The sequence below is a fragment of the Callithrix jacchus genome, chromosome 9 (assembly GCF_049354715.1).
Source record: "Callithrix jacchus isolate 240 chromosome 9, calJac240_pri, whole genome shotgun sequence".
Lineage (NCBI taxonomy): Eukaryota > Metazoa > Chordata > Mammalia > Primates > Cebidae > Callithrix > Callithrix jacchus.
The window spans coordinates 129,997,742-130,007,026 of NC_133510.1; the positions used below are offsets into that span (position 1 = coordinate 129,997,742).

The 9,285-nt window shown below is 42.1% G+C and overlaps 1 long non-coding RNA gene across 1 annotated transcript; it reads left to right on the forward strand.

The window, feature by feature from the left end:
- The first annotated feature begins 722 nt into the window (after nt 1–722).
- Nucleotides 723–4,655, forward strand: LOC144577797 (uncharacterized). Its single transcript, XR_013522415.1, has 2 exons — nt 723–1,381; nt 3,248–4,655. It is a non-coding gene; the product is annotated as an uncharacterized LOC144577797 (long non-coding RNA).
- The last annotated feature ends 4,630 nt before the right edge of the window (nt 4,656–9,285 follow it).

The window sequence follows — 9,285 nt, forward strand, 5'->3', positions numbered from 1 at the left end:
CAGTTCTGGTTGCAGTTGTGCTTGCTTTATCCATATATATATATTTGGTTTTGTTTGTTTTTGTTTTTAAGATGAAATGTCACTCTGTCACCCAGGCTAGAGTGCAGTGGTGCCAGCTAGGCTCACTGCAACCTTTGTTTGGGTTCGATCTACTGTATAGGGCTAGAAATCTCAACGTATTTGTAAGAAGTAAAGTGCTATATAATTAGAAAAGACTTTCATCCCTCATCTGTTCAACGAGCCTTGATTGATGGCCCTGTGTGACTGGCTCTGGGGTGGAAGCTGGGCCGAGAGGAAGGTTTAATTCCTGGTTGTTGGCATCACTAAGCTCATTATAGTCCCGGGAAGTGTTCATGTACAATAATAGACTTCCACTCTCTGGCAGAAATTTCTTTAAATGAGAAATGAAGGATGATCTCGTAATTAAAGGCTGAGCTTAAAACACGGATCCCCTTAAGGGAAGTGTTGGTGTCTTCGTTTATTTAGGATCAGTTGTGGAAGCACTGGGTCTTTTCCAGATTGCCGAGAAGGGCTAAGAGGCATTTAGAAAAAAAATAAAAGAAAAAAAATAACAAGAGAAGTGTTGCTGTGAACTTTAGAGCTAATTTGCCAATCTCTTTTTATTTCTCCAGAAACATGTCTTCCTTTGAAAAATATTTACCTTTGGCCATTGAGGCAGCTCATCTAAAGACAGAGATTATAAAATTATGTCTTCCTTCCAGGCCAGGGAAACTTGGAGAGAGAGGCGGTGACAGCACCGTGAGGTGACCAGCAGCTGGAAACCTAATGGAACAGAACACCGTCCATCCCCAGGAGATGCGTGCAACCGCTCTGTGATTTTACAACCACAGCAGACTTGTCCTGTGAATGTCCCTTGTGGGTGGTTCAGCAATCCCAGTTGAGAGGCAGCCATGTAGAAACCAGGCCAGCCTTGCAGGGACGTGAGTCACTTCTGGTAAGAAGTGTCCATCAGGGACACTGCTGCCCTGCAGACCTGCCAAGGAGTGAGGGATAACGTTCTCCAAACATTGCTGTTTCTGCATACATCTTTGTTACAAGGCAGTGGCAGACTGCTGCAGAGTACAAAGGAACGGCAAAGCTAAAATGGACCATTTTCTAAAAACAATGACATCAATCTGATTCTTCACAGCGTAGAGGTACAGAAGAACAAATACGTAACCATGCAGGCTTCCTGGTATCTGTTGTTCATTTCTGTTTTTGTGTTCGCATTCTGTCCTCTGTACTGTAAACTCCCTGAGGGTGGGTCCATACTCAGACGCTGATGACACTCCCAACGGAGGTGCCAAGGTGCTGAGGACATCTTGGTCAAGACTCATCAACGTTCCTCCAGACAACCGGGCTCAGAATTGCAATGAGCGAGGTGAGTGTAGTGAGAGTGAAACGGGAAGTGATGAGAATGGTGAGCTGGAGGACCTGGAGGACACAGACACTTGTGTCCGTGTGTGAATGGAAATCAGCGACGCCGGGTCCCCCAGCTCTTCACAACAAACCAGAAACCCGCCCTTGCTGTTTTTACCATGGTGCTGTTTCTTACTGTGAGTTTCCTTTTATTATTAGGATGAGTTTGTCCCATTGTTTAATGTTATTTCAAGCAAGTGCACAAATACAAAACCGAGTGCATGCCTGGTTTTGAAAACCTTAAGTGAGGTCATTGATCAACTGAAAGTTTTTTGGTTTCTGGAACTGTGTCTTTTTAAATATTTTTTCTATTTTGCCTCCACATCACCCATCATGAAGCCTTGTGTGAGGGGCCATGTTGATGCCATGTAGTGTCCTGACGGTGCTTACGGAGCGTTGCTGTGCTGCTCTGCTCAGCTGCCGATGAACATGTCCAACTAAAGCCTTTGCTGGCTAGTGGCCTTCTCTTCTGCACTAGTTTTCTATTGCCACTGCAGCAATGACCACAAACTTAAGTGGTTTAAAAAAACACAGTGTGGCCAGGCGTGGTGGCTCATGCCTGTAATCCCAGCACTTTGGGGGGTCAAGGTGGGTGGATCACCTGAGGTCAGGAGTTTGAGACCAAACTGGCCAACATGGTACAACCCTGTCTCTATTAAAATTACAAAAATTAGCCAGAAGTGGTGGCACACACCTGTAATCCCAGCTACTTGGGAGGTTGAGGCAGGAGAATCTCATGAACCTGGGAGGCAGAGGTTGCAGTGAGCCAAGATCACGCCACTGCCCTTCAGCCTGGGCAATGGAGCAAGACACTGTCTCAAAATAAAAAGAAAAGAAAAAAGAAAAACCACAGATGTGTCAGCCTACTGTTCTATAGTCAGATTCTGAAAATGGTACTTATCATGCTAAAGTCCAGGAATGGGCAGGGTTGTATGTCCTTCCAGAGACTCTAGGGAAGAATCTGTTTCCTTGCTCTTTCTGGTTGTTGGTGGAATTCAGTTCCTTGTGATCGTAGAATTGGGGTTCCTACTTGCTATTGTTGTTTGCTGTAAACTTTAAACTGGGGGCCCCTCCTGGTGTCCAAAGGACATCTGCAGTCATGGGCTCATGGTCCTACCCCACTATTTTCAAAGCTAGCAATGTCGGAGGTCAAAGTCTCACCTTCCAATCTCTTCTTCTCTTGTAAGGACTCTTGTGATGTACTGGGCCTATCCAGACAATCTAGGGCCACCTTTTCATTTTAATATAAACTAAACAGAAATCTAAATTTCATCTGAAAACATAATGACCTTTTGCTTTGTAAGGTAACATATTTGTAGATTCTGGAGATTAGAACCTGGATATCTTTTGGGGGGCATTATTTATTTATTTTTTTTAGGTATAAAGAAAAACACCTATTTAAAATGAAAAAAAAATCTTAAATGACAAATTTTCAAAAGTTAACAAATATGGAAAACATTACAAAATGTAGAGAAATAGCATCATTATTTTAATTAACTGTCACACATTTTAAATTTCTTTTCCCTATACATTTTCAGCATATTTTTATTGCCTCTACATTATGATGGCAATATTGTAATATCGATCTCTGTAGAGAAAATGAAAAGATAATTTTGTCTTTCGTCTTGCATAATGAATCAATTTCTACTACTGGTATTTTAGAAAAGTTTCTTTTTCACTTCACAATTTGTAATTGCTCTCATGTAAGCTTATGTAAATGTTTATTATTATGGTAAACTTTCAAGCCTGTGAAATTTTCTTGTGCAGGGACCAATGTTAAATCTCTTCGGACTGACAACTTTTTTTTTTCTTTCTGTTTTTGAGTCAGGATCTCTGTTACTCAGGCTGGAGTGCAGTAGAACAATCACGATTCACTGCAGACTCAACCTCCTGGTGATCTTCCCATTTCCGCCTCCAGAGTAGCTGGGACTAGAGGTGGGCAACAGGATGCCCAGCAAATTTTCTGTAGAGATGGGATCTCACTATGTTGTACAGCCTGGTCTTGAGCTCCTGGGCTGAAGCTATCCCAAGCCATGGGGGGCCATTATTCTAACATACTGACCCAAACCGCCTGTGATACTGAAGCTGGGCAGCATATCTGAGCCGCCTGAGCTTAAATACAGGAATAAACTTGCCTCTGAAACCCAGAGATGTCTGGAATGATTTTCTGGAGCCAAAGCTCATTGGTAAAGTAAAAGTATGAGCTGTTTGACTGTAAACAGCTTGCCCAGCTTAGCCAGGTTATCATAATATAAGGACCTCTATTATGCCTTGACCACGTGGGCCATGTAACAGGACTGTCAACAGGGACAGAAGAGAGAAACATGGCTGGTCAGTGATGTCATCTGGAGGCCCACTGGAGTTTTTCAACCATGGAACTGGGGTCAGGTGAGACCAGCGTCATGCAGACCCTGTGGTCTGAGCCCGGGAAAGTCACGCAGGAAAATATTGATCCTCTTACCAGAAAGGGGAATTGGACTGATCCTCGGCAGGGACCGACCACAGATAATCACCTGTCACCAAGTCTTTGCAGGGACCACTTTGGTTTTGAGCATACTATACGTCTCCTCATGGATGCAGAAATATCCCATGGCTTCATGAGATTTTTGCCTACCTACTGATTCTCTGTGTTTCTAACCACACTTCCCCAGCTTCGTAAGTTTTCTGTAAGCAGCCACCACTTCCTCTCCACTCACTCCATGCTAAGGCTGTGTCTCTCTAAGTGCAGTCTTCTCTGCAATGGTCCCTGCTATTGACGGTTTTCTGTTTTGTTTTGTTTTGTTGTTTTGTTTTGAGGCTAGAGTACAATGGTATGATCTCGACTCACTGCAACTTCCGCTGTCCATGTTCAAGTGATTCTCCTGCCTCGTCCTCCCAAGTAGCTGGGATTACAGGTGTCCACCCCCATGCCTGGCTAATTTTTGTATTTTTAGTAGAGATTGGGTTTCACCGTGTTGGTCAGGCTGGTCTCAAACTCCTGCCCTCATGATCTGCCCACCTCTGCCTCCCAAAGTGCTGGGATTACAGGTGTGAGCCCCACGTCTGGCTGCTATTGACGTTGTATGGACGACAATCCCCTTGTTTCTCCTCTCATCCTGCACTATTAAATGCCACATTTAAATTTCCTGGCCTGATTTATTATTATTATTATTGTTATTTCTTGTCTTATATACTGTTGTATCTCTAGACTGTGCACATCAGAGGTTTTAAATAAATATTTTTGAATGAGTCAAAAACTTGTACTTGTGCTGGACAACTCCTTTCTGATGTATGCTTTCTCTAGAGGGACCTGTCTCGTAAAGACAGACCTGAGGCTACCTGGACATCTGTGGGTCAGTCCCCTCCAGAGGGCCTCCAGTTGACATCCCTGGTGGTGTTTCCCTCTGCTGTCCCTGTTGACTGTCCTGTTAAATGGTTCACATGGCCAGGGCATAATGGTGGTCCTTATGTCATGCTGACGTCACTGCGACTGCTCTGACTCAGCACTTTCACATCATTAATAGCAAGCTGCAGTTTCCTCATTCCCCATTCAGCATCTCATCCTTCTAAGGGAATGCACCAGACAACATATGAAGAACTGGTAAAGGAATGAAGGATGAACCATCTAGCTTCCAGGGTGGATTGCCACATGGAAAGCATTATTTTTCTATTGCCATAGCTTGGCCCAGACTAGGATGAATTTGTGCCAGAGTGCCATGGGAAGGCCATTTTCCTGTGAACACAAGAAAGATGGAGGGGGAGTGTTACGGACTAATTTGTGTCTCTTCAAAATGTATATATTGATGTACTGATGCCAAGCCTCTTAGACTGTGACTGTGTTTAGACATAGGATCTTTGCAGAGGGAAATAAAATAGGGCTATTAGCATGGGCTACAACACATCCTTTCTTTCTTTCTTTCTTTCTTTCTTTCTTTCTTTCTTTCTTTCTTTCTTTCTTTCTTTTCTTCTTTCTTTCTTTTTCTCTCTTCCTTTCTCTGATAGGATCTTGCTCTGTCTCAAAAAAGCCTGGAGTGCAGTGGTACCATCACAGCTCACTGCAACCTTGAACTCTCAGGCTCAAGCAATCTCAGCCTCCTGAGTAGGTGGGACTACAGTCATGCATCAGTACACCCAGCTATTTATTTTATTATTTCATAGAGACAGGAGTCTCACTATGTGGCACAGGATGGTCTCCAACTCCTGGGCTCAAGCAACTCTCTTGTGCCAACATCTCAAAGTTTTGGGATTACAGACACAAGCCACCACATCCATCCACAATCCAGTCTTACTGGTGTCTTTTCTAGAACAGGTCAGGGTACACAGAGAGTGGTGAGTGAACAGAGGAAGGGCCACGTGAGAACACAGCAAGAAGGCCACATCTGCTCTCCAAGGAGACAGCCCTCAAGAGAAACCAAAGCTGCTAACACCTCGATTTTGAACTTCCACCCTCGAGAGCTGTGAGAAAAAAAATTCTGCTGCTCTAGGCACTCATCTGTAGTATTTTCTTATGGCAGCCCTAGCAAACTAGTGTGCTTGGTATGTATTTTTCCCTCTTTTTTACTGCTAGGTCTACCCTGCTCTACAGAAAACCAAAGCGTGGCATATTTTTTTTTAAGAAAAACTTTAATAAAAGATAAGGTTATGATTCCACCTTCAGTTTTCTAGGGAGATGGTGTTTAATGCTCAAAACAGAGAATCCAGAGCAGGCAAGAGGGTAGAGCAAGAGAAAACCTGCTGTTCTCTGCCTTTGAATCTAAACTCTGCTTTAGTGACAAGAACTCTCTCATAGTGAAAAGATGCTTTAGATGGAAACCCTTATGCCCATCACTTTCTGGAAAATAATTTTGTCTCCTTATAATCTTTTCTGTATAAAGGTGATTCTGAAAGATATGAGTCACTTATGGTTGTTTTCTATGCCATGGGTCTCTTACATTTCTGTATGAATTTTTTTTTTGAGATGGAGTCTCAATCTGTTGCCCAGGCTGGAGTGCATTGGCACAATCTTGACTCCCTGCAACCTCTGCCTCCTGGGTTCAAGTGATTCTCCTGCCTCAGCCTCCTGGGTAGCTGGGACTACAGGTGCGCACTACCACACCCAGCTAATATTTTGTATTTTTAGTACAGATGGGGTTTCACGGTGTTATCCAGGATGGTCTCAATCTCCTGACCTCATCATCCACCTGCCTCAGCCTCCCGAAGTGCTGGGATTACAGGCGTGAGCCACTGCGCCAGGCCATTTCTGTATGAATATTATAACATTGATCTCTCCAACCAAACCAACTGGAATTTTAATAAAGATCACATTGATCTGTAGATCAATTTGATGATCAATTTCAGGGTTACTCTCTCAGTAATATTAAGGTCTTTTTATCCACTCATGTGCACTTTTCCATTTGTTGATGCCATCTTTCTCTATGTTCAATGTTTCCTAGTTTTCAGTGCAATAATTGTATTCATCTTTTATTAGATCTATTTCTATTTTTGATGATATAATAAATAGAACTGCTTTCTTCACTTCATTTTGGAATACGCATTGCTAACATGTAGAAATGCATTTGAATTTTGTATATTGTCTTGTATCCTGAAATTTTACAGAACTCATTCATCAATTTGAGGTAGCTCATCTGCGAATTGGTTAAGATTTTTAGATACATACAACATCATGTCATCCACAAGTCAACATTCATTCATGCATTCAGTAATCATTTATTCAGCTGGTAATTGTTCCATCTGCACTATGCACTGGGCATCACGTTAGGCACGGTCGGCAAGGAAGACAAGGTCTTGGCGCGCATGGAACTAACACTCTGGAGAAAGACAGAAAATCAGCAAATGGATGCGTAACCTACAGAGTGAAAGTAGTTAATAATGTGTGCTATGCCCGTAATCCCAGCACTTTGGGAAGCCGAGGTGGGCAGATCACAAGGTTAGGAGATAGAGACCATCCTGTCTAACATGGTGAAACTCATCTCTACAAAAATACAAAAAAAAAAAAAAAAAAAAACATTAGCCAGCAGTGGTGGTATGTGCCTGTAGTCCCAGCTATTCAGGAGGCTGAGGCAGGGGGATCACTTGAACCCAGGAGGCTGAGATTGCATTGAGCCAAGATCACACCACTGCATTCCAGCCTGGCAACAGAGTGAGACTTCGTATCAAAAAAATAAAATAAAATAAAAATGTGTTGTATGAAGAAAATGGAAGAGTCATGTGATAGAGAGTGGCTGAGGACAGAATTGGGGGCACAGCTGTAAGTTGAGCATCAAGGAAGGCCACTTCGGGAGTTGAGACTTAGGAAAACTGATTGGCTATGAGTGCACCTGGATGGGGTGTGAAGTGGGGGCTGCTCTAAGACATCTGCAAGCAATGGCAAAGTTTCCAGGCCATAAATATCCTTGACTTGTTTTAGGGACAGACAGAATTATTGGCTCAAGTGGAGAGATAGGGAGAAGATAACAGATGACCTCAATGGGGATTTCCCATTGGAGAGAGACGCGTAACTACCTTGTCCTGTAAGTTACCTGGTGTGGTCTACTTTCTACAGATAAGCCACCTGATACTTGTTGAAGGAAAAGCTTTTTGCAACAGCTCAACAAAAACTATTAAGTTTTAATGTACATTCTTTGACTCAGCATGTCTGTTTACATTAATCCCACAGATAATATAGGAAATGGTGCACCCAAGCACTTGTTCAAGGATGCATGTTACCTCATTGTTTGTAGCACAAACAGACTGCAAACAATGTAAATGTTCACCAGTACGAGTTGCCTGGGTAGAATATGGAGAAGCCGGTTCTAAAACAGAGGACAAAAGAGTCATTTAAAAAATTTTGTATTTATCTATCTATCGATCTATCAATCTATCTATCTATGTATCTATCTATCATCTACCTGTCTGTCTATCTGTACTGATATTTGCCAAGAAAGTTTAAGTATGAAAAGTAAGTGTAGAACACTACAAAATTTGAAAGCATTTATGTTAAAAATGGGAGATATTAATGTGTGTGCATTTTTATGCATGAATCTCTTATCTGTAAACAAATGAGGAGGTAAACCGTTATAAATTTATCATATAAATAATATAATACTGAATTCAAGAGTAATAATGAGATTTTCATACATACATGCATGCATACATACATATATACCTATTACACCCCATATAAACATATACGATGATATACTTACATAAAGAAATTAGAGCAAAATAAATATCCATTTTCTTACAACCTAGCTTAAGAACTAGGCTATCACCAATGTGAGCCTATTTTTTATTGGATGATTGTTAGTGCTCTTATTTTTTTTCAGCATGTACATACATTACCTTTCAAGAATTCGAACATCAAGGAAGAAAAGGAAGATAATATGAGACATTATAATAGGAGGCTATGTCCCTTAAAACAAAAATAAAATAAAAATCTAAACATACATGACTCTCTAAGATGACGAGTATCAGAAACGTATTTCAGACCTGCCTCTGTGGCACCATACTCGGCTGTGTTTCCACTGCTCGTGTTGCTGGTCTGAGGAGCCCAGGTGCCTTCTTGTATCAACAGCTCTTCAGACCTCTGGGGTAGATGCTTCTTCCTGATGTCCATCCCGGAATGAACATCACTGTTGAAGAGTTTTGCCCAGGCAATGACCACCCGTCTAGTGAAGTTGCTGGTTGAAGACATGTGTTAGAATCCCCTTTGCAGGTTTTACTTTTGATTCAATGATGAAAGAACAGATGAGTGAGAGAGAGAAAAAAACAATCCTGAAAAGGCCTGTGGATTCTGAAAATGTAACAGCATATTCGAGGAGGGTGAGCAAGATCTGCCCTGGCCAGTACCTCCCTGGGAAGTTCCAGCAGGAAGGTAGGTAAGGATGGGAATTAGCACATCATAATTTT